The sequence below is a fragment of the Hyla sarda genome, chromosome 10 (genome assembly GCF_029499605.1).
Source record: "Hyla sarda isolate aHylSar1 chromosome 10, aHylSar1.hap1, whole genome shotgun sequence".
NCBI lineage: Eukaryota > Metazoa > Chordata > Amphibia > Anura > Hylidae > Hyla > Hyla sarda.
This window is the reverse complement of record NC_079198.1, coordinates 27579906-27605313: the sequence shown is the minus strand read 5'-3', so window position 1 is coordinate 27605313 and position 25408 is coordinate 27579906. Positions and strand designations below refer to the sequence as shown.

At 46.0% G+C, this 25408-nt stretch overlaps 1 protein-coding gene and 1 long non-coding RNA gene across 7 annotated transcripts in view; one reads left to right on the top strand and one right to left on the bottom strand.

Annotated features, from left to right (window-relative positions):
- Positions 1-25408, bottom strand: part of LOC130293348 (MOB kinase activator 2-like) — a 173523-nt gene that overhangs the window by 77026 nt on the left and 71089 nt on the right. For 2 of the 6 annotated variants that reach the window (XM_056541919.1, XM_056541928.1), the window contains exon 1: positions 19124-19232. The exons of 1 other annotated variant lie outside the window; for it this stretch is intronic. The gene's annotated coding sequence lies outside the window, so the exon portion shown is untranslated. Of the gene's footprint in view, positions 1-4819; positions 4966-19123; positions 19233-25408 lie in introns of those variants that run through there. 3 more of the 6 variants (XM_056541927.1, XM_056541929.1, XM_056541923.1) reach the window with 3 other exon arrangements.
- The window catches only part of LOC130293349 (uncharacterized), a 133490-nt gene that overhangs the window by 99252 nt on the left and 8830 nt on the right, over positions 1-25408 (top strand). The window lies entirely within an intron of this gene.

Genomic DNA, 25408 nt, shown 5'->3' with positions numbered 1-25408 from the left:
GGTGTCCCAATACGGCATGATATGGCCCCATACTGTCCTCCTGCCCTGTCAGGCAGAGTCCCTGCATGTCCTCAGGGTCCCCCTTACAGTTCACTATGTTGTACATAGGATTTCTATATATAATGTACTCTTGCTTTAATGTTTGGATCACATGATTGTTACCCAGGAGGCTCCAGTGACCAGGTAACCCCCCAAGTGACCTATGAGCTCCTTGCACAGCCCCCTATATAACCAGGGGAGGGGCTGCAATCTCTCTCTTTCCATGTTCTTTCCTGCTTAGGTCCAGTGCAGTCAAGTTGTTCAAGTGTCTGTGTCCAGAGCTTGGAGGCCTCAAGCCTAAAGTCCTGCAGCCATAAGTCGTAAGTAAGTCAAGTCATCTTATTGTCAGTCACCATCTCTGTCAAGTAAAGTTCATCTGTAGTCACTGTGGCCTGCACTAAAGTCAGTCTAACTACTGCAAGTCCCAGCAAGCCTGTGAGGTCCCCCTATGTCACTGGTCACCTCCCTGGGATATTTGGCTGTCCTGCAAAGACTATATAACCTATCTTGCCTCAGTAAAGTGGCCGTTATCCTTAATCTGGCGTTGGTGTCTTCATTGCTCCTGCCTAACCCAGGATCAGCGGTATTACCTGCGTGTGGTTAAGGCTAAACCACGCCCTGACGTCACGACAAGGGGTTAATAACATCTGCCCCTTGGGTCATAACATCTGCCCTGCATCAACCCTGCACCTCACACCCCCGACTCCACAACTTTTTGGCATCATGAACAAGATACGGGTGTGTGCCATTTACCACAAGTCCTCCCCCCTAGTCTGAACTGTGTCCAAAACTGTCTGTAAAAAATTTGCATGCCGATGCGACAGAATTTGCGGCAGAATAAGTGAACGGGACTGTTGTCATTGTTATGTGTTTTCACAGTCGCGCTTGTGAAATAGAGGGGGAGGTGAAGAGAACTTTGCTGCCTACTGTTTGGAAGTCTGTAATAGTTATAACCACAATGTGCAAAATTAGAACTGAAGCCATGCTACGCTGTTCCACTGTGCCGATACCTAAAAAGGGCTAAGATGGTGCCCGGGAAGCGTGCAAAAATGTCCAGCGCTGGTCAGCGTCCCGCACCTGGGAGTGGAAATCATGTCGCTGTGTCCACGCCAAAGTAAAACTATGAAGATCCGCCTCTTTTTGCTGGGGGACTGGAAGTCAGGGCTGCACTGATGACGTCCTTCCGGCCGGTGGCCATTTTATTGGAGCCCATTATAAAAGAGACCACGCGGTCAGCACTCCTCAGTTTGCCGGAAGTCTCGGAGAGCACTAATATGGTTGAGCAGGCAAGTGCACGTATGGAGAGTATGAAGATGGCGCCAGCAAGTTACCGCGGCCGCAGCTCAACTATTTCAAGACCTTGCTGACCGGTTGCAGCGGTTGTCCCTCGGGGTCGATGAGGCCTGCCACCTGATCCTGTTTCCGGAGGATGACGACTGGCCAGCAACCCTGGAAGGGGGAACTTCCAAGTCATCAGAAGCATCATCACCGGTGAGGCTGTCCCCTCACCTCCGGACATCGGGCTCATGGGCCAAAATCCGGACGGAGTAATCGGAAATGAGTACCCCGGCTGATGCCGCGTTTTCTACTCCTTCTTCCACCCCTAGCCCAGAGTGACCCCCCCAGGCCCAAAGTCTGTTGAGTCTACTGCACATCTGCAGTCACCACCCTTACCCAGGTGGTTGTTCGGTGATGAGCCCAACTTAATCTGTTCCATGAGGGTGCACCTTCTTCCCCTGCCAGGGAAGTCCCATTCCCCAGTTCCTCCGGCCCAATCCGAAAGGGCCAAGAGAGGTGCTGAAGTGGCCACAATTGTGGAGGAACTGAGGGCTCAGAGGATGGAGGGGTATGGGCCAAAGCAGCTGCCGTTTGAGGTGCGACAGGAGCAGCAGCAAGACACAAAAAAAAAACCATGGAGGCCCTGTACATCCAAAAATTAGAGCATCCCCGAAAGGGTGAGACACCCCTGGATAAACTGTGATAAAATTTGACAAGGTCAGGGGGGTTTGGCACCCTTATGGACTGCCAACACAGGGGAACCGTCTTAGTGAATCGGAGGGGAGTACAGAGAGACTCTCTCCCCCCAGCAATTCATTCTCTTGAGAGTGGGGAGATTGTGGAGTACACGCCCATGCAGAGCAGTGGGCAGCTGCGGTGACCTGTCCGAGGAATCCTACAAAATCCCATTGGCCTACTTCCCATCGGACGACTGGGACTCAGATCCCTTTGGATTACTATCACCACAAGTCATAGACCCTGTCCGGGAGGAGGAAGTCTATCTGCCCGAGGCGCCTGGTACGGCTCCAAAGTATATGCCCAAGTCATCTGAGGATGAGCCCAGGCCGACTCCTATGGTTGAGGAGGTTTGGCCTAATAAATAGGCACCAACGCAAGTGCCTCGGCCTACTCCAGCTGTTGCGGAGGTTTGGCCGGCCCAACAGGCACCGACAGTTCGTCCTACAGGCCCGACCATCACAGAGTCCCGTTTATCCCACGTCTCTTGGAACACTCATGTTAACCACATGGAGGGGGACAAGTCTCATGGTCCTAGGTTTATGTCCCAACCTAGAAAGCAAATTGACCGGCAAGGCTGGGATGGAAAAATTCCAATTTGAGGAGCATCTTGTGTATGTTCATTAACTTTATCAAAATGGTCGACCAGAATAACTAACTTTTGTGTGCGAGAACATTCTTATTCTTAAAGGTTACAAGCAACATTTAGTACAGAGCCTGACGAACTTGTCAAGACGGTTACCAAAGTGGTAACCAATTTCATAAGTGTTGTGTCCGGCTTTTAGCCGAGATTCTCTCAAGTGAACTCTATAATGTATCTGGACTGTCGAGCAGTACAATGGACACATATATTAATTTGTTGAAAGTAATATGTTTTATTTGCCACCTGGCACTAACTGGTACTAATGTTAAGTGTATTATAGTTGTCATGTAATTAAATGTCTATAACTTGTTGTACATAAAAGTCAAGGCGTACAGTGTTTTCTTGGTATCTTGCAATTTTTATAGGAGGTATCCTGATCTATTTGGGAGAGACGACATTTCCACCTCACCATCAGTACCATGTACAGTTAAGGTATCATACCAAGATTAAAGTATCAAGTAAAGTCTAGTACTACACATAGAGTTACTCAGTACACATATCTGTCCCTCCACTAGGGCTGTAGCATTGACCATATAGCAGTCCACACAAATGTCTTTCATAAAGGGTCAAAAATCTAATCCCTAAATCTAGATTAAGATATAATATTCTCTTGTGTCTACGTGCCCAGGATACTTTACTGGCCAAAAGGTATTCCTGTCAACCTGCTATGCATGTATCTAAAAAGTCAAAGGTAACAACTCTCCAATGTTGTCTAAAAATGTCTAGTCTAATCTATAGATCTAGTGTTCTGGGGAGAAGTGTGTTATACCAGGGGACCCCAGTAGCAAAGGCATTGGGCAAAAAGCCTCCGGTAACGAAATTAATCAGAATTGTGTCTAAAGTTATATTTAATGTCATAGTCATGTGTATAATGTCATAGTCATACAGTTAATAAGTTTCTACGTAAGTCTTCAGAGCATGTATGGGCAATTTATACAAGGAATCTTTATCTTCAGATCAGCCTGGAAATGGTCGTTAATTGGAATGCCCCAGGACTGCATGAGGCCTCTGTGGTCATTTCATTCCTCCACCCTCCAGGAGTGGGCGTCGAGGGTGACTTAATTAAAGTGGGGGAGTTTGTGGTGTTCCAGTATGGAATGATATGGCCCCGTACTGTCCTCCTGCCCTTTCAGGCAGAGTCCCTGCATGTCCCCAGGGTCCCCCTTACAGTTCACCATATTGTACACAGGTTTTGTATATCAGTGGTTCTCAACCTTGACTGTACCCCCAAAGGCTGAAAATATGTCCGCGGGTACCCCCTCGCGCAGAACTTGCGCGCGATGGGAACCCACGGACAAAAGGCATGTTCTTACCTTTATACTAATGCATCCCCCCTCCATCTTAATCCTCTTTTGCCATTATTCCCCCTCCATCTTAATAATACACAAGAAGATTAAGATGGAGGGGGAATACTAGCACAGGGGGAAATAATCAAACCCTCCCCCCCTCCATCTTAATGACACAAGGGGATTAATGACAGGAATAATGACACAAGGGGATTAATATGGAGGGGGGGGGGGGTTGATTATTCCCCCTCCATCTTAATCCCCTTGTGCCATTATTCCCCCCCTCCCTCTGATCCCCTTTTGCCATTATTCCCCCCTACATATTAATCCCCTTGCGCCATTCCCCCTTCCTCTGATCCCCTTTTGCCATATCGGATAATAATGGCACAAGGGGATTAAGATGGAGGGGGGGGGGGGATGGCAAAAGGGGAATAAGATGGAGGGGGAATAATAGCACAAGGGGATTAAGATGGAAGGGGGGATAATCAAACCCCCCCCCTCCATATTAATCCCCTGTGTCAGTATTCCCCCCTCCCTCTTATCCCCTTTTGCCATTTCCCCAACTCCATATTAATCCCTTGTGCCATTATTTTCCGAAATTCCAAATGGGTTATCAGAGGAAGGGGGAATGGCGCAAGAGATTAAGATGGAAGGGGATAGGGATAATGGAAATTAAATAATGCCTTGTGCTTTATTACTCCCCATCTCCCCTCTGCCATTATCCCTCTCCCCCTCCATCTTAATGCCTTGTGCTACCGTCCCATACATCCCCCCTCCATCCCATACAGCCCCCCTCTGGTCCATACAGTTGTTTTTAACTTTTTTGTTTTTGTTTTACCTGGCGTCCTGCGGTCCCCTGTGGTGTTCCTTCATGCGGTGCATCCCGTCCGTGCAACATCAGGGGAGGTCACATGTCTCCCCGGCAACCACGCAGCTCACTTACAGTACTGTACAGTGAGCTGCCACGGCTTTGCACCTCCAATGCCAATGCATGGCCGGTATTTGACAGCGCTTCCACGTACCTCCGCTCAACCCGTGGCATACCCCTAGGGGTAGACGTACCCCGGGTTGAGAACCCAGGTTGTATATATAATGTACTGTTGCTTTAATGTTTGGATCACATGATTGTTACCCAGGAGGTTCCAGTGACCAGGTGACCCCCCAAGTGACCTACGGGCTCCTTGCACAGCCTCCCTATATAACCAGGGGAGGGGCTGCAATCTCTCTCTTTCCATGCTCTTTCCTGCTAAGGTCTAGTGCAGTCAAGTTGTTCCAGTGTCTGTGTCCTGAGCATTGGAGGCCTCAACCCTAAAGTCCTGCAGCCACAAGTCGGTCATCGGTAAGTCAAGTTGTGGTGACCCACGTTGTATGGCGGGACCACGGGATGTAGCGGTGCAGGTGGTGGGGCCAGATGGTATCATGTAGGTATGGTATGATGTAGGGCACCGCCGACAACCAACCCAGAAACGGCATATATTGACTGAGAGTCCAAAGCAGGTTTTGATGCAACTGGAACTTTACTGAAGAAGGTAGTATAACATTTACAGATAGCCAACTTCCACAGAGGTGACCGGGACACAGGGAACCTCTCAGACTTGCTTGGACTTATAGTGGTAATAATGATGATGCAACCACTGTGCTACTGCTATGACTTTGGTAGGGACAGTAGAGACTTGACTTGTAGACATAGATGAGACAGATTAGATGTGGCTGCAGACTTGTAGGCTTTGGCCTAGCTGGACTGGACTGAACTTGTACAGGACTAGAGCTTGATTTACTGTCCAGGAAGTCAGAGAAGAGAAGACAGCTAGTGTGGAGACTACAGCCCCTTATATATCAGGTGCTGGACTAAAGCCCATTGGTAGCTGGTTGCCTGTGGTTACCTGTGCCTATGGAACTCTGGGTATCAGGTGATCACATATCACATGACCTTATAAAGGTCCTATACAGTTTAAACATCCTAATAGCCTTTATACATAGCTTATATTCACTGTACAATACTTATAATAAATGTACATGAGTAATCACAATAGTACAATACAATAGTAATCATAATAATGACCTAGGGGGATCCTGCCGGAGAGCCCTGTGGACTTGAGGGACTCTATCTGAGGGGACTTTAGGAAACTGTACAGAACCACGTTCTGTACCAGGACACAACAAAGTCATCTTATTGTCAGTCACCATCTCTGTCAAGTTCATCTGTAGTCACTGTGGCCTGCACTAAAGTCAGTCTAACTATTGCAAGTCCCAGCAATCCTGTGAGGTCTGTCTATGTCACTGGTCACCTCCCTGGGATATTTGGCTGTACTGCAAAGACTAGATCACCTATCTTGCCTCAGTAAAGCTGCCATTATCCTTAATCTGGCGCTGGTGTCTTCATTGCCCCTGGCTAACCAAGGATCAGCGGTATTACCTTCGGGTGGTTAAGGCTAAACCACGCCCTGGCGTCACGACAAGAAGGGTTAATAACATCTGCCTCTTGGGCCATAACATCTGCCCTGCACCTCACACCCTGACGCCACACCAGTATATCAGGCATTCCTTAGGTCACAGACAAGTCAATCCCCTATTGTCTTCTTTTGGCACATATTTTAACGGCAACAGTCACCTGAGCAGTACACCGCTTAAGGGTGAATTTACACACCACAGATTTTGTTACATAAATTGAAAATCAGTTCTACACAGTTTCACGTAGTTTCACATAATTTCCTGCTATTTCTAAACAGATGCATAGAACAGTTGCAGACAATTCTAGAACTTAATCTGCTGCATGTGAATACACCTTAAAGGGGTACTTCAGTGGAAAACTTTTTTTTTTCCATATCAACTGGCTCGAGAAAGTTAAACAAATGTGTTTTAAAAAATCTTAATTCTTCCAGTACTTATCAGCTGCTGTATGCTCCGGGGAAAGTTGTGCAGTTCTTTCCAGTCTGACCACAGTGCTCTCTGATGACACCTCTGTCCATGTCAGGAACTGTTCAGAGTAGGAGCAAATCCCCATAGCAAACCTCTCCTGCTCTGGACAGTTTCTGATGGGGACAGGGGTGTCATCAGAGAGCACTGTGGTCAGACAAAAAGAACTACACAACTTTCTTTGTAGTATACAGCAGATGATAAGTACTGGAAGCATTAAGATTTTTAAAAAGAAGTAATTTACAAATCTGTTTACCCCTTAAGGACCGGAGGTTTTTCCGTTTTTGCATTTTCATTTTTTGCTCCTTGCCTTTAAAAAATCATAACTCTTTCAAATTTACACCTAAAAATCCATATGATGGCTTATTTTTTGCGCCACCAATTCTACTTTGTAATGACGTCAATCATTTTGCCCAAAAATCTATGGTGAAGCAGGAAAAAAAATCATTGTGCGACAAAATTGAAAAAAAAAACGCTGTTTTGTAACTTTTGGGGGCTTCCGTTTCTACGTAGTACATTTTTCGGTAAAAATGAAACCTGATATGTATTCTGTAGGTCCATACGATTAAAATGATACCCTACTTATATAGGTTTGATTTTGGAAAAAATCATAACTACATGCAGGAAAATTAATACGTTTAAAATTGTCATCTTCTGACCCCTATAACTTTTTTATTTTTCCGTGTATGGGGCGGTTTTTTTTGCGCCGTGATCTGAAGTTTTTAACGGTACCATTTTTGCATTGATAGGACTTATTGATCACTTTTTATTCATTTTTAAATTATATAAAAAGTGACCAAAAATGCACTATTTTGGACTTTGGAATTTTTTTGCGCGCACGCCATTGACCGAGCGGTTTAATTAATGATATATTTTTATAATTCGGACATTTCCGCACGCGGTGATACCACATATGTTTATTTTTATTTTTATTTACACTGTGTTTTTTTTTTTATTGGAAAAGGGGGGTGATTCAAACTTTTAATAGGGGAGGAGTTAAATGATCTTTATTCACTTTTTTTTTTCACTTTTTTTTTGCAGTGTTATAGGTCCCATAGGGACCTATAACACTGCACACACTGATCTTCATCATTGATCACTGGTTTCTCATAAGAAACCAGTGATCAACGATTCTGCCGGATGACTGCTTATGCCTGGATCTCAGGCACTGAGCAGTCATTCGGCGATCGGACAGCGAGGAGGCAGGAAGGGGTCCTCCCGCTGTCCTGTCAGCTGTTCGGGATGCTGCGATTAGCCGCGGCTATCCCGAACAGCCCGACTGAGCTAGCCGGGAACTTTCACTTTCACTTTTAGCCGCGCGGCTCAGCTTTGAACGCGCGGCTAAAGGGTTAATATCGCGCGGCGCCGCGATCGGCGCTGCGCGCTATTAGAGGCGGGTCCCGGCTTCACTATGACGCCGGGCCCGCCATGATATGACGCGGGGTTACTGTGTAACCCCGCGTTATATCGGAAGAGCAGGACCAAGGACGTACCGGTACGTCCTTGGTCCTTAAGGGGTTAAACTTTCTGTCACTAGTTGATTTTAAAACAATTGTTTTCCACCGGAGTCCCCCTTTAACAGTTGCCATGGCTTCTGTTACCTAGGGAATGAGCCCTTAAGGTATTACGATCATTAAAAAAAAACATGCAGAGGTGTCAAAAGTCTTGATCTGTCATGGTCTCAGTGCTGAGACCTGAACATATCTATAGATATAGGCTGGTAAAGCACACAGGCATGATAGCACACTTCACTCCCAAGCTCAATGCTCAATCTATCAAGTTGGAGGTGATGGGCTCCATAGACTTTAAAGGAGCCCCTGCACTGGGCCAGGGAGTGGAGCAGGCTAGTGTGTGCTTCACCTGGGTATATGTAGAGCAGTGGTCTCTAAACTGTGGCCCTCCAGTTGTTGAAAAACTACAACTCCAAGGATGCGTCTAAAGGGCCACAATTTAGAGACCACTGCTCTACATATACCCCAGTGAAGCATTCGCTTGTGCATTTCACTCCCATGTCTACATTACATTTTAAAAGTTTTATTTAACCCCTTAAGGACTCAGCCCATTTTGGCCTTAAGGACTCAGACAATTAAATTTTTACGTTTTCATTTTTTCCTCCTCGCCTTCTAAAAATCATAACTCTTTTATATTTTCATCCACAGACTAGTATGAGGGCTTGTTTTTTGCGCGACCAGTTGTCCTTTGTAATGGCATCACTCATTATATCATAAAATGTATGGCGCAACCAAAAAACTTTATTTTTGTGGGAAAATTAAAACGAAAAACGCAATTTTGCTAATTTTGGAAGGTTTCGTTTTCACGCCGTACAATTTACGGTAAAAATGACGTGTGTTCTTTATTCTGAGGGTCAATACGATTAAAATGATACCCATTATTATATACTTTTATATTATTGTTGCGCTTAAAAAAAATCACAAACTTTTTAACCAAATTAGTACGTTTATAATCCCTTTATTTTGATGACCTCTAACTTTTTTATTTTTCCGTATAAGCGGCGGTATGGGGGCTCATTTTTTGCATATAAAAATGCATGATCACATTTGCATATAAAAAACTTTTAATACATTTTTTATAATTTTTTTTAATAAAATGTATTAAAAAAGTAGGAATTTTGGACTTTTTTTTTTTTCCGTTCACGCCGTTCACCGTACGGGATCATTAACATTTTATTTTAATAGTTCGGACATTTACGCACGCGGCGATACCAAATATGTCTATAAAAAATGTTTTTTACGCTTTTTGGGGGTAAAATAGGAAAAAACAGACGTTTTGCTTTTTTATTGGGGGAGGGGATTTTTCACTTTTTTTTTACTTTTACATTTTTTTTTTTACACTTGAATAGTCCCCATAGGGGACTATTCATAGCAATACCATGATTGCTAATACTGATCTGTTCTATGTATAGGACATAGAACAGATGAGTGTTATCGGCGATCTTCTGCTCTGGTCTGCTCGACCACAGACCAGAGCAGGAGACGCCGGGAGCCAGACTGAGGAAGGAGAGGGGACCGCCGTGCGGCGTTATGAATGATCGGATCCCCGCAGCAGCGCTGCGGGCGATCCGATCATTCATTCAAATCGCGCACTGCCGCAGATGCCGGGATCTGTATTCATCCCGGGAACCTGAGGGGTTAATGGCGGACGCCCGCGAGATCGCGGGCGTCGGCCATTGCCAGCGGGTCCCTGGCTGCGATCAGCAGCCGGGATCAGCCGCGCGTGACACGGGCATCGCTCCGATGCCCGCGGTTATGCACAGGGCGTAAATGTACGTCCTGGTGCGTTAAGTACCACCTCACCAGGACGTACATTTACGTCCTGCGTCCTTAAGGGGTTAAAGGAGAATTCCAGCCAAAATGAGCTCATCAGTCATCCCATATCTACAGGATAGTGGATAAGTAGTAGATCGCTGGGGGTCCGGCTGCTGGGACACCCCACGATCTCTGGAACTGGACTCTGACTCTTTCAGTGAGGAGCGCCCTCTATTCATTTCTATGTGAGGCCGATGATGCCCTATTGCTGTACTCAGGTCTCTTCTGCGCTCCCATAAAAATCAATGCAACGCATGCCACCTACTGCACATGCTCCTCACTGAGAGCCGGGTCCCGTTACGGAGATCGCTACTTATCTTCTATTTGGGATCGACCAATATCGATTTTTTTTAGGGCCGATACGATAATCTGTGGCCTTTCAGGTCTGTAGTGAATGTATGTTGTATGTTGAATCCATTGTATGTTGAAACCATAGCTCTATGGAAACCTGGTAATTGGTTCTGAAGCGCCCAAAATGTCCTCCAAAAATAGGAAAAAGTGAGAATTAAAGAAAAACAAGTAGGCATATAATACAAATAAAGCAAGATCGTACATATAAAAGTAAGAAAGATCTGCTGGGAGCTGTAATCACTGTCTATGTAGAGGACAGGAGCTTCTTCAGGGTCCTGTACAGTACATGCTATGGGGAAGATTTATCAAAACCTGTGCAGAGGAAAAGTTTTCCAGTTGCCCATAGCAACCAATCAGATCGCTTCTTTCATTTCCCAGGGGTCGGAGTTCTCTGATTGGTTGCTATGGGTAACTCAGCAATTTTTCCACTGGACAGGTTTTCATAGATCTTCTCCTATGTCCCCATAACACCCCCACTCATTTAGGCTAAGTTTACATAATTTCCAAGCTCTGTCCCATTAGGGGTCTGTTCGGCACCAAACAAAGGAGCCGAATGGACCCTTTGTGCAATGGACACCGCTGGGTCTCGATGGATCCCATTGACTTGAATGGAGTCCATCGGGTGTCTGGTATTTTACAGGAATTAAGCGGAGAAAAAAATAGGACATGCAGTATATTTTTCTCCGCTCAACTCCTGTCCTTCTGACAGACTGACCGAAGAAACTTCCTTTAGAGAAGCACGTCGGCAGTGTGAACGAGCCCTTAGAGTGGATGTACAGATTAATGTGAGGACTGGTGCATAAAATATTTGTATGTTTCCTGCCCTGTGCGGACATCCTGGATATTGTTCCTAAATTCTATACAATTCAGTCCCTGTTCTATATATTGTTGGATTAAAATAGTTGAAATTCCATTAATCTACAGCCTGTGTCTGAGGACTAATGTCAGGCAGGTGTTGTAAAGCAGCTGTTTCCATGCCTTGGTGCAGGTAATAGGTTTTGCTTGCAGCTGCACCCTCACCCCTCCCCACCCTGTCTCCTGCCGCATTCTTCTTGTTTGTACAGCTTTCCAGTAATAACCAGCTCTGAAAGAGGAGAGCGGCTCCTGCCTTGAAGCAAACAATGTAAAGCCTGAGCAGACTGCCAACAGCTGGCATAGGCTGGATCCCACATCAACAGCCAATCTGGGTATATAAAGTTTATGGTTGTAGGTGAGCAGGTAACATATTATATATATATATATATATATATATATATATATATATATATATGACTTTGTACTCTACGTTGTAAACATCAGTGCTTCCCAACCAGTGCGCCTCCAGCTGTTGCAAAACTACAACTTTCAGCATGCCCGGACAGCCAACGATTGCTTCTTTCATTTTGCAGAGGCCGTGTTAAAAATGAAAGAAGCGATCTCATTGGTTGCTATTAGAGATGAGCGAATTTACAGTAAATTCGATTTGTCACGAACTTCTCAGCTCGGCAGTTGATGACTTATCCTGCATAAATTAGTTCAGCTTTCAGGTGCTCCGGTGGGCTGGAGACTCTTTCCTAGGACTGTATCCACCTTTTCCAGCCCACTGGAGCACCTGAAGGCTGAACTAATTTATGCAGGAAAAGTCATCAACCGCCGAGCCGAGAAGTTCGTGGCGAATCGAATTTACTGTAAATTCGCTCATCTCTAGTTGCTATGGGCAACTAGGCAACTTTTCCTTTGCACAGGTTTTGATAAATCTCCGGCATATAACAGTATTGCATGTTATTTGTATACTTTTCCATTACTTTCTGATAATCCAGAATATTTCATAATCCTGCACCTATCAGATCCCACTAATGCTGGATGACATGAATTTTTATTTAATATATGTGGTGAGGGTGTGATGAGGGCAGATGTTATTACCCTAGGGACAGATGGCATTAACCCCTTGTATTCGTGACTAGTGATGAGCGTCATTGCTCATATTCAAATTTGCGATATTTCGCGAATATATAGATGAATATTCGTCCTATATGCTCGAATATATTCGCATATGTGAATATTCACGTATTTGAGAAAGAAAACAGTGAAAGGGTGGGGAACTTTACTATTGGTTGCTAGGGATGTTGTTGATAACCTCTGACAAGTGTATTTGCATCATTCTAATTGGCCCACAAGTGAAATGAAGATATATGTGAATATTCGCACATGCGCATATGCGGGGAAAAAGCAAATATTCGAAATTTCGAATATGTAGTGCTATATTCGCAATATTTGCGAATTCGCGAATATGCGATACTCATGATTAAAATTTGAATTGCGAATATTCGTGAGCAACACCATTCGTGATGCCAGGGCGTGGTTAACCTCTGCACCACCCGAGGTATGGCCGCTGAATCCTGGGTTAGGCGCAGGGCAAATAATGACTCCGATGCCAAGTTACAGAACAACGGCAGCTTTACTGAGGCAGACAGATGGAATAGTCTTTACAGCTCAGTTGGGCCCAAGGAGGTGACCAGAAACTTGCGGGCTCGCTCGGACTTCTAGTCGACTTGGACAGAATGCTGCAGACCCACGCTGACTTTAGACAGACTTGACTGACTTGACTAGGACGGACTAGACTTCACCCCTTGTGTAGCTTACTAGGCTTTGGTAAGGGTTCACCTGTTGGGCACTTTCTGATGGAAGCGTGGCTGCGTGACTAGGCCTTGGGTCTCCCTTAGGACACCAGACACTCTCGGGTCTTGACTGTTCTGCTCCTCAGGCTCATCTGACTAAGCCAGCTCGTCCCTTGGTTTATATGGGAGCACTTTGGAGGGCTACTATAGGTCACCACACAAGTCACCTGGCCACTGACACCTTCCCTGGTTACATGACTTGGTAACAACATTTAAAGGCATATGAACATTATAGAGACATTCTCATTAGAGATGAGCGAACTTACAGTAAATTCGATTCGTCACAAACTTCTCGGCTCGGCAGTTGATGACTTTTCCTGCATAAATTAGTTCAGCTTTCAGGTGCTCCGGTGGGCTGGAAAAGGTGGATACAGTCCTAGGAGACTCTTTCCTAGGAATGTATTCACCTTTTCCAGCCCACCGGAGCACCTGAAGGCTGAAATAATTTACGCAGGATAAGTCATCAACTGCCGAGCCGAGAAGTTCGTGACGAATCGAATTTACTGTAAGTTCGCTCATCTCTAATTCTCATATATAATAGCATAAGGCACTTATTAACCATTTGCGATACATACAATAAGGATGGACTCAGGGGACACTGAGATAGAGTCCACCACACAGGACAGAAAGGTACAGGAGTACAACTCCTGTACTGGGCCACCACATATATAATTTTAGGAGGAAGAACATAGAAACACAATTGTTAGCATGGAGCATATAAAAGCTCCTCTTTGTTACAGCAGATTAGTTACCACCAACTTGACAGCCATATGGCATCGTGCACAGTACGTGCTGGCGGATGCACAGATGCACGGGAATACGAGATGAACTGTCTTATTCATCACCAGACGCAGGTTCAGTAACCACAATGCATCTTTTCATACAGTCTAATTCATGACGTATGAACCATTAACAGATCCATAATACTCAGAGCTCGGCAGAGTGACTGCTGCTGATGGACGACTATCATGTCTGGCCCCTGGTTCCTTTATGTAACGAAAATAGTATTTTGTCCAGTGTTCCCCCAACCAGGGTGCCTCCAGCTGTTGCAAAACTACAACTCCCAGCATGTCCGGACAGCCGTTGGCTGTCCGGACATGCTGGGAGTTGTAGGTTTGCAACAGCTGGAGGCACCCTGGTTGGGAAACACTAATTTAGCCACATGATGACCGTATTTGCATTTTAGAAGTGTTGCCTGTTGAAAGATACAGTTTCAAAAAAAAAATATATATATTTTTTTAATTACCTTTAAAGCGTACCTGTCGCCAAAAAAACTTTTTATATGTTGTTAATGTATTAGAAACAACTTTCTAATTACATGTGATTAACAAAAATGTATCTTTATATATATTTTTTTACTTTTAAAAAACGACCACTAGGGGTCTCCCTACATGTCCCGGCGCATAGAGTTCGGACTCATGCCGGCCTGGCAGCACGAGTCCGAAATCTCAGTGAAGCCGGACACTGAAGAGCACAGCGCAGCTCCCCGCCTGTCAATCAGACAGGCAGGAGCGAGCGCTGTGCCTGCAGCACGGGTGCTCCTGACATGGCCAGCCGTTTCATCTGGCCAAATGTCAGTGTAGCGCAGGGCAGCACAGAAGAGGATCGGGACTTGTACGCTCTGTGTCCCGAAGCAGTCATTCATTGTCCCGTAGTAGCAAGGCAGCACGATGGGACACAGAGCACATCAGTCCCGACGTGCTGCCGCGCTACTACGGGACAATGAATGACTGCTTCGGGACACAGAGCGTACAAGTCCCGCAAGCTCACTCACCTTGCCGGGGATATCTATTACACTCTGATGTTGAAGAGTGAGAAGGGCGGAAGTGCGGATTGAAAGGCTTCAGATGACGTCAAGCCTGCCGGGCCACGCCCCCTTCCTCCCTCGCTCACGGCAGGAGCCTGAGCAGCCTCAGGGGATCTAAAAAAGGTATTTATATGGGGTTTTGGGTAAAAATATAGACAGGGATAGAGTCAGGGAGAGTCAGGGACAGATTTGGGGGAGGGATTAGGGACAGCTTAGTCGATGATAGGTACTCTTTAAAACAAGACGCATATCTTACTGCATCCTGTTGCCATTGACTTCCTTCTAAATCCGGACATAAAAGAAACCTGCATCATTTTTGTGTCCTGTTACATTCAGTTTTTATGGTAAATTTGGGTCACAAAAAACAAAACCTTTTAATTAAGCCTTACCTGATAAGCTATGTTCACATGGAATATTCCGCACAGCACTTTCCGCTGCAGCAGAGTCCCATTGATTTCAATGGGATTCTGCTGCATTGTTCACATGGCTGAATTTTCAAGGCATGTCTATTGTTTTTGCGGATTTCGCTCGGAAATGAATTGCCGTCTACGTCACGTTTCTGAGCGGTCCTAGTGCCAGCTGGAACTTTCAAATGTGAGTGTCACGATGCCGGCTGGCAGGAGGTGGATCCTCTGTGCCAGAGAGGGATTGGCGTGGACCGTGCTAGTGGATCGGTTCTAAGTCACTACTGGTATTCACCAGAGCCCGCCGCAAAGCGGGATGGTCTTGCTGCGGCGGTAGTGACCATGTCGTATCCACTAGCAACGGCTCAACCTCTCTGACTGCTGAAGATAGGCGCGGTACAAGGGAGTAGACAGAAGCAAGGTCGGACGTAGCAGAAGGTCGGGGCAAGCAGCAAGGATCGTAGTCAGGGGCAACGGCAGGAGGTCTGGAACACAGGCTAGGAACACACAAGGGAACGCTTTCACTAGGCACAAGGGCAACAAGATCCGGCAGGGAGTGCAGGGGAAGTGAGGTATACATAGGGAGTGCACAGGTGAACACACTAATTAGACCAACTGCGCCAATCAGCGGCGCAGTGGCCCTTTAAATCGCAGAGACCCGGCGCGCGCGCGCCCTAGGGAGCGGGGCCGCGCGCGCCGGGACAGGACCGACGGAGAGCGAGTCAGGTACGGAAGCCGGGGTGCGCATCGCGAGCGGGCGCCACCCGCATCGCGAATCGCATCCCGGCTGGAGGCGGTACCGCAGCGCACCCGGTCAGTGGATCTGACCGGGGCGCTGTAGTAGCGAGGATGAGGCGAGCGCTCCGGGGAGGAACGGGGACCCGGAGCGCTCGGCGTAACAGTGAGGAATATCCGTACATTTTTCTACGGTGTGAACATTGTGGTTTAGTTGTTTATATTATATGACCATTTAATTATTTTACTAGCATTTCTTTCACTGACTTTAAGAACTCTATGGTTTGCTACAGGACCTTTGGTGGTTCTAGTGTCACGTGTTCACCCACAATGCAATGTAACGGTGAGTGACAGTTGTTATGGACCAATCCAAAACAGCCAGCCCCTGCCCATATAAGGGAGTGGCGGCCATTACTCGCTCTTTTGGGTTGCTGACTCTGGATGAGGTAGGACCTCCGCAACTTTCAAGCACGTTTACTAGGCCAAAGCCTTGCGGCCTCGGCCTATATCAAAGCGGTTATACTAAGCAATTCCCCGTTACTCTCTGCAAGATCACTGGACTAAACGCACCCCTAAATCCAGCGGATCTATGCTACAAAATCCCTAAGAAGCTAAATTGAGCTTATCTGATCCCAACCAACTGTCAATCGCTGCTCAGCTTTATCTGTAGAGACTCTGTTATCTGGACTGTTACCATTGCTGCATGTACAGAAATTCTTCAGTAAAAGTTCCTGCAAGTTTTCAGTTAACAGTGGTTGTGGACAATCCTTTATTCTACCTTCACCTATTGCTCTTGGGAAGGGTGGCGATAGGCCTATCAGGATTACAGTATTTAACCCTCACCCTGGCGTCACGAGTGACAAGGGTTAACAGCGCCCTTTATTATTCTGAACAGCAACGCCCTAACTACCCTACACCCCACAAGGCTTTATTCCCCAAGTTTACCACATATATATTACATTTTTTATTATTATTTTTTTAAATGTATGTTAACATATTTTTAAGAATTTTTGGTGATGTTTTTACAAATTTTCTATTTAAAAATCTATATTTTATAAGAATACAGAAATCTTGCAGTTTCCATTCTGGCCACTAGGCGTTAAACTGTCATACCGTATTTTGTACAGATCCCTTCCCAGCAGTGCCCTCCTTCAACACAAAAAATAGTACAGAGTAAGGTAACAGCATATAGATAACAGAGGTTCACCCAATACCTGTTGCTAAGAGATCAGCCTTCCCCTCCCTCCAGAATGACCTTTACAAAGGTCAAAAACTGTATCCAGACACCTTTCCTTTTATATCAATGGTAAAGCTTCTGTCTATTGTGCCTATGTCCGTGGGGATAGCTGTAAAGAAGATCTCTAAATTCTGTTAAAAATAGTTCAGGCAAGATGACAGCCCCCAAAATAGTGTAGGAAAAAAACCAAAATGACCTGATGAAGGAGGGAGCCCCTCCGAAATGCGTTGTCCACACCTGATCCTTTTTATGACTTAATATAAAGTGATCATTTACCTAAAAAAAAAAAAGCTCCGACTGCTAATTTCAACTCCGCCGGTGTAGCGCTGCAGCGCCGAAACTGTTACCCGCGGGAAGAATAGGAGACCCCTGCCGGGATTCCTCCCTCCCGAACACGCTACTATATTGCTACCAACCGTCTCTGACGGGACCGACGGCCAGCTGCTCCCGGCACACCTACAGAAAAGATACCTTCTCAAGGCTTTCTATCAGTGTTGCGCCTGAATTTTGCGCAACCAACAAAGGTGAGCAGGCTCATATCTACCTGTCTATCTACCATCCGTTATCCACGGATAACCGGCACTATTAGCGCCGCATCTGTCTCTCTTTTTTTCTCCCCTACATATCATCATGCGCAAAAGCACAGACCTGAAGAAGGGGGGAGAAGAGGCTGTGCTGCAGACTACGGGACCAGGTAAGTATCTTAATTTGTTGTTGCTTTTTAACCACCTAAAGGGGGCCGCTGCTGTTAACACTAATTAGAGGGGGCTGCTGCTGTTTTTATTACTGGAAGGAAGGTACTGCTGTTTCTATTATTTAAAGGGGGCTGCTGTGTTCTTACTACCTAAAGGGGCTGCTGCTGGTTTTATTACCTGAAGGGGACTACTGCTGGTTTTATTACCTAAAGGGGCTGTTGGTGTTTTTACTACATAAAGGGGGCTGCTGCTGCTGATTTTACTACCCATGGGGCTGCTGCTGATTTTGGTATCTTAAGGGGACTGCTGCTGATTTTACTACCTAAAGGGGGCTGCTGCTGTTTTTACCACCTAAAGGGGCTGCTGCTGTTTTTATTACCTAAAGGAGGCTGTTGGTATTTTTACTACAAAAAGCGGGCTGCTGCTGATGATTTTACTACCCTGCTGCTGATGATTTTGGTATCTTAAGGAGACTGCTGCTGATTTTACTACTTAAAGGGGGCTTCTGCTGTTTTTTCCTCCTAAAGGGAGCTACTGCTGTTTTAATTACCAAAAGGGGGCTGCTGGTGTTCTATTTTTTCCTACCTAAAGAGTCTGTTGCTGTTTTTATTACCTGAAGGGTGCTGTGGTGCTGGGGTGTTGCAATGGTGTAGCAGGGTCTGGTGGTATTAACCCTGTGGGATAAGGTGTTATTAACCCCTGATTATTCGTGACGCCAGGGTGTGGTTGTTTTCTGTATAAGGCCCTGCCGACAACCAACCCAGAAACGGCAGGCAAACGGCAGGAATGTCGACTGCAGGAATTGTGAAAATAACTGGAACTTTTACTTGGAATTCTAATTAAACAGTCTCTACAAATATGCAGTTTCTCTAGAGGCAACCGTGATGCATGATACCTCATAGGCTTGCTGGGACTTGTAGTATTGAGATGATTTATGCAGGACACTGTGCTATGAATATTATTCTTGTGTTGAGTAGTAGTCACTAGAATTGTAGATAGAGCTTGATAACTCACGTTTTGAAGTGGCTGCAGGTTCTTTAGGCTTTGGCCTAGCGCAGATGAATTTAGATAATACAGGTATTGTGCTTGGCTGAAATCCATGAGATAAGAGAGCTAACTGAGAGACTACATCCCTTATATACTAGGGGGCTGGACTAAAGCCCTTTGGTTGCTAAGCCTGTGGTTCCTGTGCCCATGGCACTCTGGGTATCACATGGGTGTCACATGACAGTGGTTAACATGACTAACCTCTATACATTTGTACAACTTTATGTATAATGAACAATATGTACACAACACATTTACAATGCATTAACAGAAGGTGAGCAAGGGGTGAGCCCTGCAGGAGAGCCCTATGGACTGCAGGGACTCTTCCAGAGGGGACCTAGAGATGGTACAGGACCATGTCCTGTACCGGGACACGACACTACTGTTGTTTCTATTATCTAAAGGGGGCTGCTGCTGTTTTTACTACATAATGGGGGCTGCTGCTGTTTTTACTACATAATGGGGGCTGCTGCTGTTTTTTACTACCGAAAGGGGACTGCTGGTGTTTTTTTACTACCGAAAGGGGGCTGCTGGTGTTTTTACTACTTAAAGGGGGCTGATGCTGTTTTTACCATCTAAAGGGAGCTACTGCTGTTTTTATTACCAAAAGGGGGCTGCTGGTGTTTTTTTTTTCTCCTACCTAAAGGAGTCTGCTGCTGTTTTTAGTGCCTAAAGGGGCTGCTGGTGTTTTTACTACATAAAGGGGCCTGCTGCTGATTTCACTACCTACTATTAATACCCTAACCCTTCGAAAAAATCCCTGCGTGCTTCTTGTATGAGCCTCCATGCATACACTGTATACACCCCTATTCTCTTAAATTCACAGGGGTAGGGTGTGTGGTTTTGTCATTTCCGCGAGTAAGGGTGTGGTTTTGTCATTTCCGCGAGTAATCCACCGCTATTCCGCACAGAAATGACGCCACCAAATCCGCCTTAAATTTCCGCTTCACTTACAAGCAGAAAACAGTGGGAGTGCTAAAAGCCAAGTTCAGCCCCTTTTGGACCATGTGATCACATGACCCAAACCAGGTCAGTCAATTTTTTCAATGTGGGCTAGTCCAAGAACCAGTGGGCTGATCATATTTAAATTTATTACTCAAATCCGCTTTCAATCTGCCTACATTCCTTGTTTGAACAAAAATCCGCCAGGAAATGAGAGTCCCATTGAAGTCAATGGGATCCTGCTGCGGAAATCCGTCTGAAGAAAGAGCACCTCCTTTCTTCATGCAGAGATTTTCTAGCGGAAATTAGACACGCAAATTCCGAGTGAAAAAATCCGAAGTATGAACAGGTGCACGGTAATCCCATTGACTCGCATGTACTTTTTAGCAAGCGGAATTTCGGACAGAAATGTTAAAATGGTATTTCTGTCGGAAATTCCGTAGTCTGAACCTAGCCTTAGGGTAGGGTCACACGGAAGCGCATCCGCAGCGTATTTGATGCTGCGGATGCGCTGTCGGCAGTCACAGAGTCACGGCAGAGCGAGCTCCCTGCTGCTGCTGCCATAAGTTTGTATGTCAGCTGGTGACTGTGGTGATGTAGAAACTGCACTGATTTCCACGTCAAAGACAATGCAGTGTCGCTTTAAAAAAACCAAACTTTAATAGTAGGTGACACCTCTTTTCTTCTTCATACAGTTATGCTCTGAATCTCCAAATTAATTCAATGGGAGCCTCAGGACTGAACCCTCCTAATGCTCACCGTGGTGCCAAGAAAGCCAAGGCTTGGTGCAGATTTTGTCTGTGTGAATGTACCCATACATAGTCTTATAGCTCTTTCAATGTATTGTTCTTATTATTGCATTAGTAGCTGAAAGAGCTAAACAAGACAAGATGACCCTACATAGAACTAACATGTGGATTTCATAGATTAATTATACAGATAATGAAGATCATATATTGTACCGGAGCCGAGTGTCAGAAGCGCTGACCAAAATGATAGGAATGTTTTTTTTACACACAATTAATTTGAGTCAATGTGCGATGTAAGGATTTTATTTATTCATATCAATAACAAGGACACGGAATTGCTGACAGAGGTTTTCATGCAAACGTTGTCGAGAAAGACATAATGTGTTGGTTATGGAAGGAATCTTCTGATCTGCAAAGATGTAATGAAAAGAAGACTAGAAGGAAGATCGAAAACAACCTCCAGCCACGTCCACACGCAGCAGTTTGGTGCCGGCCAGATGTGCACTGTATACAACGGAGTGGAGTTTTTGTGTGGATTTATGAGTCATACAAGTTTCTTTTTTCTTATTTTTTATTTTACTGTTGAATTTAGTGTGAAAACCCCACAGCTGCGAGGAAGCTCGTGTGACATGTGTGGTCTTCAATAAAAACATCTATTGGAATATTTACTGAGCCAAATACATGACTGAATCCACACCAGATTGCCTAAATGCATAATATGAAGAATCATATGCAGAGAAAAAAATCCAATACACTTAGGGCACCATAGAATTATTTTATATATGTAAACCCTGCCCAGGGGCAGATCTGTCACTGTAGAAGTCCCAGGGCATCTACAGGGTCCATAGAATTAGGGGACCATGATAACCAGCACAACCTTCCCTGGATCACTCGGCCCCATTATAGAGAGAATTGAGTGACTATAAAGATTTACACTGCTCTCTCTTACCTTCTATCCTGTGGATAGGCCAACACTCCAGTGATCCTAGAAAACCCCTTACTGCCCTAATCTCTTACTTTAGCACCCCACTAGGGAGGTTGGCATTACTCCATAAAATGCCCAGACTATTAGAGATAGATGTGGTGTCCCGGTACAGGACATGGTCCTGTACCCTTCCTAAGTCCCCTCAGGAAGAGTCCCTGCAGTCCATAGCGCTCTCCTGCAGGGCTCACCCCTTGCTCACCTTATATAAATGTATTGTAAATATTGTTCTTTGTATATAAAGTTGTACATATGTATAGGACCTTCCTGGGTCATGTGATCTACTGTCATGTGACATTACCCAGAGTTCCCTGGGTACAGGAAACTTCAATAGCAGGGTGTTTTTCTTCACATAAAGGATGCAGTGGTAGCGACTAGAGATGAGCGAATCGAATCTGACAAAGCCGAATTCATTCCAAATTTCTTGAAAAACTCGATTCGGACCGAATCCGAACTTCAACAAATTTAACGAATTTCTTCATTAGCGACACCCTTGCGATTGTCCTGTATAATGTATTGGTGTAAGCGACTTTCTCCTGCGCATCACTGCAATAGATCTCAGGAGTGACACCCGCTGTGATTTGTCCTCAACTGCAGGTACCACACTCTCTGCTCCATGCTGGGAGCTGTAGTACCTGCATTAATAGATAGATCGCAGCAGGTGTTACTTCTGACACCCGATGCGATCGTCCTGTATAATGTATAGATGCGGGCGGCCGCTCTTCTCTGGTCCCACTGTAGTATGAGTATATGCCGCATGTATACCTATTATACATATTTCATGTCTGCAATAGAAAGGATGATCACATCGGGTGTCAGGAGTGACACCTGCTGTGATCTGTCTATTAGTACAGGTACTACAGCTCCCATCATGGAACAGTCTGTTCCATGCTGGGAGTAGTAATGCTACCTAGGGATCGACCGATATTGATTTTTTTAGAGCCGATACGATATCAATGAACTGCAGCGGCTTTTGCGGGGACAGAGACCGCCACCGCCAACCGCTTCTCTTCCCCTGCCTGTTCTGGGGTCCTGAGTCCAACCACCGTCGCTGCCAGAGACACATTGTAATAAACCCCCTCCTCATGTAATTTCCTTAGTACTAGGAGTGACACACAGTAACAACCCCCCCTCCTCATATACTCTCCTAATGCGAGATGGCAATGCATTTCTTTGCGGACTCAGCAGAAAGAATAGACTTGACTATTCTTTCTGCTGACACCGGTAGAAGAATTCCCACGGCAGAAACATCTGGTGCGGAAATTCTGCCATGTGAACCGTGCATCAGATTCCCATTGAACTCTGCTGCTGCAGAATATGAGGAATACTCATTCCGTACGGACATTCTGCTGTGTGAACATAGCCTAAAGCTTTGGTTGTAGCTCTGTTTGGCGGCACATGGAGGTATACCACAGACACCTGTAAATAGTTTACTCTCCCAAAAAAACAATCCATTCCTTACTGAGGGAATACCAAGTATCCTGCTGCCTACGAAAATGAGTCAATTTAGTCAGAGGAGAGAAGCTTTACAAGTGCACCTTTGCGTTTCCGGTACCTAATTTAGGCCTCTGGCTGGGACCAGAGTTTAAAAGGAGTAGAAGGAAAGGGAAGAAGTGCTCAGCAATGCTTTTTCTTCCCATCTATCTATTAAAGTCTATTGGTCCTTCTCCTTCGGCGAGGAGAGAGACGAGGAGAAAAAGTGACAAAATGTCAAATGTTTTTATAAATGACAATAACACTTTAAAATGTACCTGTCATTTAAAAAAATACATGAAATAAAAAGACCTGCATTTTTTGGAGACAAGGTGGTTTTAGATTCCTCATGGAGCTCCTGAGAGTCCCCTTCAGGGTGCACAGCTATTTCCCATTCCCTCCATTTGAGGGGGAGGACTAGAACTGAGTTGCTTGATAGTAGTACAGACAAGGTTTTTCCTTTCTCTTAGTTGTTGGGCCAACCACAGCACAGTACAGCACCTACTTCTTACAACTATGACTTAGTGCTGGTGAAAGTGCTCTGGCTGACACGTCACATCTCTACGAGATCTATTTCTGTCACGATGCCGGCTGGCAGGTAGTGGATCCTCTGTGCCAGAGAGGGATTGGCGTGGACCGTGCTAGTGGACCGGTTCTAAGCCACTACTGGTTTTCACCAGAGCCCGCCGCAAAGCGGGATGGTCTTGCTGCGGCGGTAGTGACCAGGTCGTATCCACTAGCAACGGCTCACCTCTCTGGCTGCTGAAGATAGGCGCGGTACAAGGGAGTAGGCAGAAGCAAGGTCGGACGTAGCAGAAGGTCGGGGCAGGCAGCAAGGATCGTAGTCAGGGGCAACGGCAGAAGGTCTGGAAACACAGGCAAGGAACACACAAGGAACGCTTTCACTGGCACTAAGGCAACAAGATCCGGCAAGGGAGTGCAGGGGAAGTGAGGTGATATAGGGAAGTGCACAGGTGAACACACTAATAGGAACCACTGCGCCAATCAGCGGCGCAGTGGCCCTTTAAATCGCAGAGACCCGGCGCGCGCGCGCCCTAGGGAGCGGGGCCGCGCGCGCCGGGACAGGACAGACGGGGAGCGAGTCAGGTACGGGAGCCGGGGTGCGCATCGCGAGCGGGCGCTACCCGCATCGCGAATCGCATCCCGGCTGACAGCGGAATCGCAGCGCCCCGGGTCAGAGGATGTGACCGGAGCGCTGCAGCGAGGAGAGAGAAGCGAGCGCTCCGGGGAGGAGCGGGGACCCGGAGCGCTCGGCGTAACAGTACCCCCCCCCTTGGGTCTCCCCCTCTTCTTAGAGCCTGAGAACCTGAGGAGCAGACTTTTGTCTAGGATGTTGTCCTCAGGTTCCCAGGATCTCTCTTCAGGACCACAACCCTCCCAGTCCACTAAGAAAAAAGTTTTCCCTCTGACCTTTTTGGAGGCTAGGATTTCTTTGACAGAGAAGATGTCCGAGGAGCCGGAAACAGGAGTGGGAGGAACAGATTTGGGAGAAAAACGGTTGAGGATGAGTGGTTTGAGAAGAGAGACGTGAAAGGCATTAGGGATACGAAGAGAAGGAGGAAGAAGAAGTTTATAAGAGACAGGATTGATTTGACACAAAATTTTGAAAGGACCAAGATAGCGTGGTCCCAACTTGTAGCTAGGGACACGGAAGCGGACATATTTAGCGGAGAGCCATACCTTGTCTCCAGGGGAAAAAACGGGAGGAGCTCTTCTTTTCTTATCCGCGAACCTCTTCATGCGTGAAGAGGCCTGTAAGAGAGAATTTTGGGTCTCTCTCCATATAATGGAAAGGTCACGAGAAATTTCATCCACAGCGGGCAGACCAGAGGGCAAGGGGGTAGGGAGGGGGGGAAGAGGGTGACGGCCGTACACCACGAAAAATGGGGATTTGGAGGAAGATTCCGAGACCCTGAAGTTATACGAGAATTCGGCCCATGGAAGGAGATCTGCCCAGTCATCCTGGCGGGAGGAAACAAAATGTCGCAAATAATCACCCAAGATCTGGTTAATTCTTTCTACTTGTCCATTGGACTGGGGATGATATGCAGAAGAAAAATTTAATTTAATCTTGAGTTGTTTACA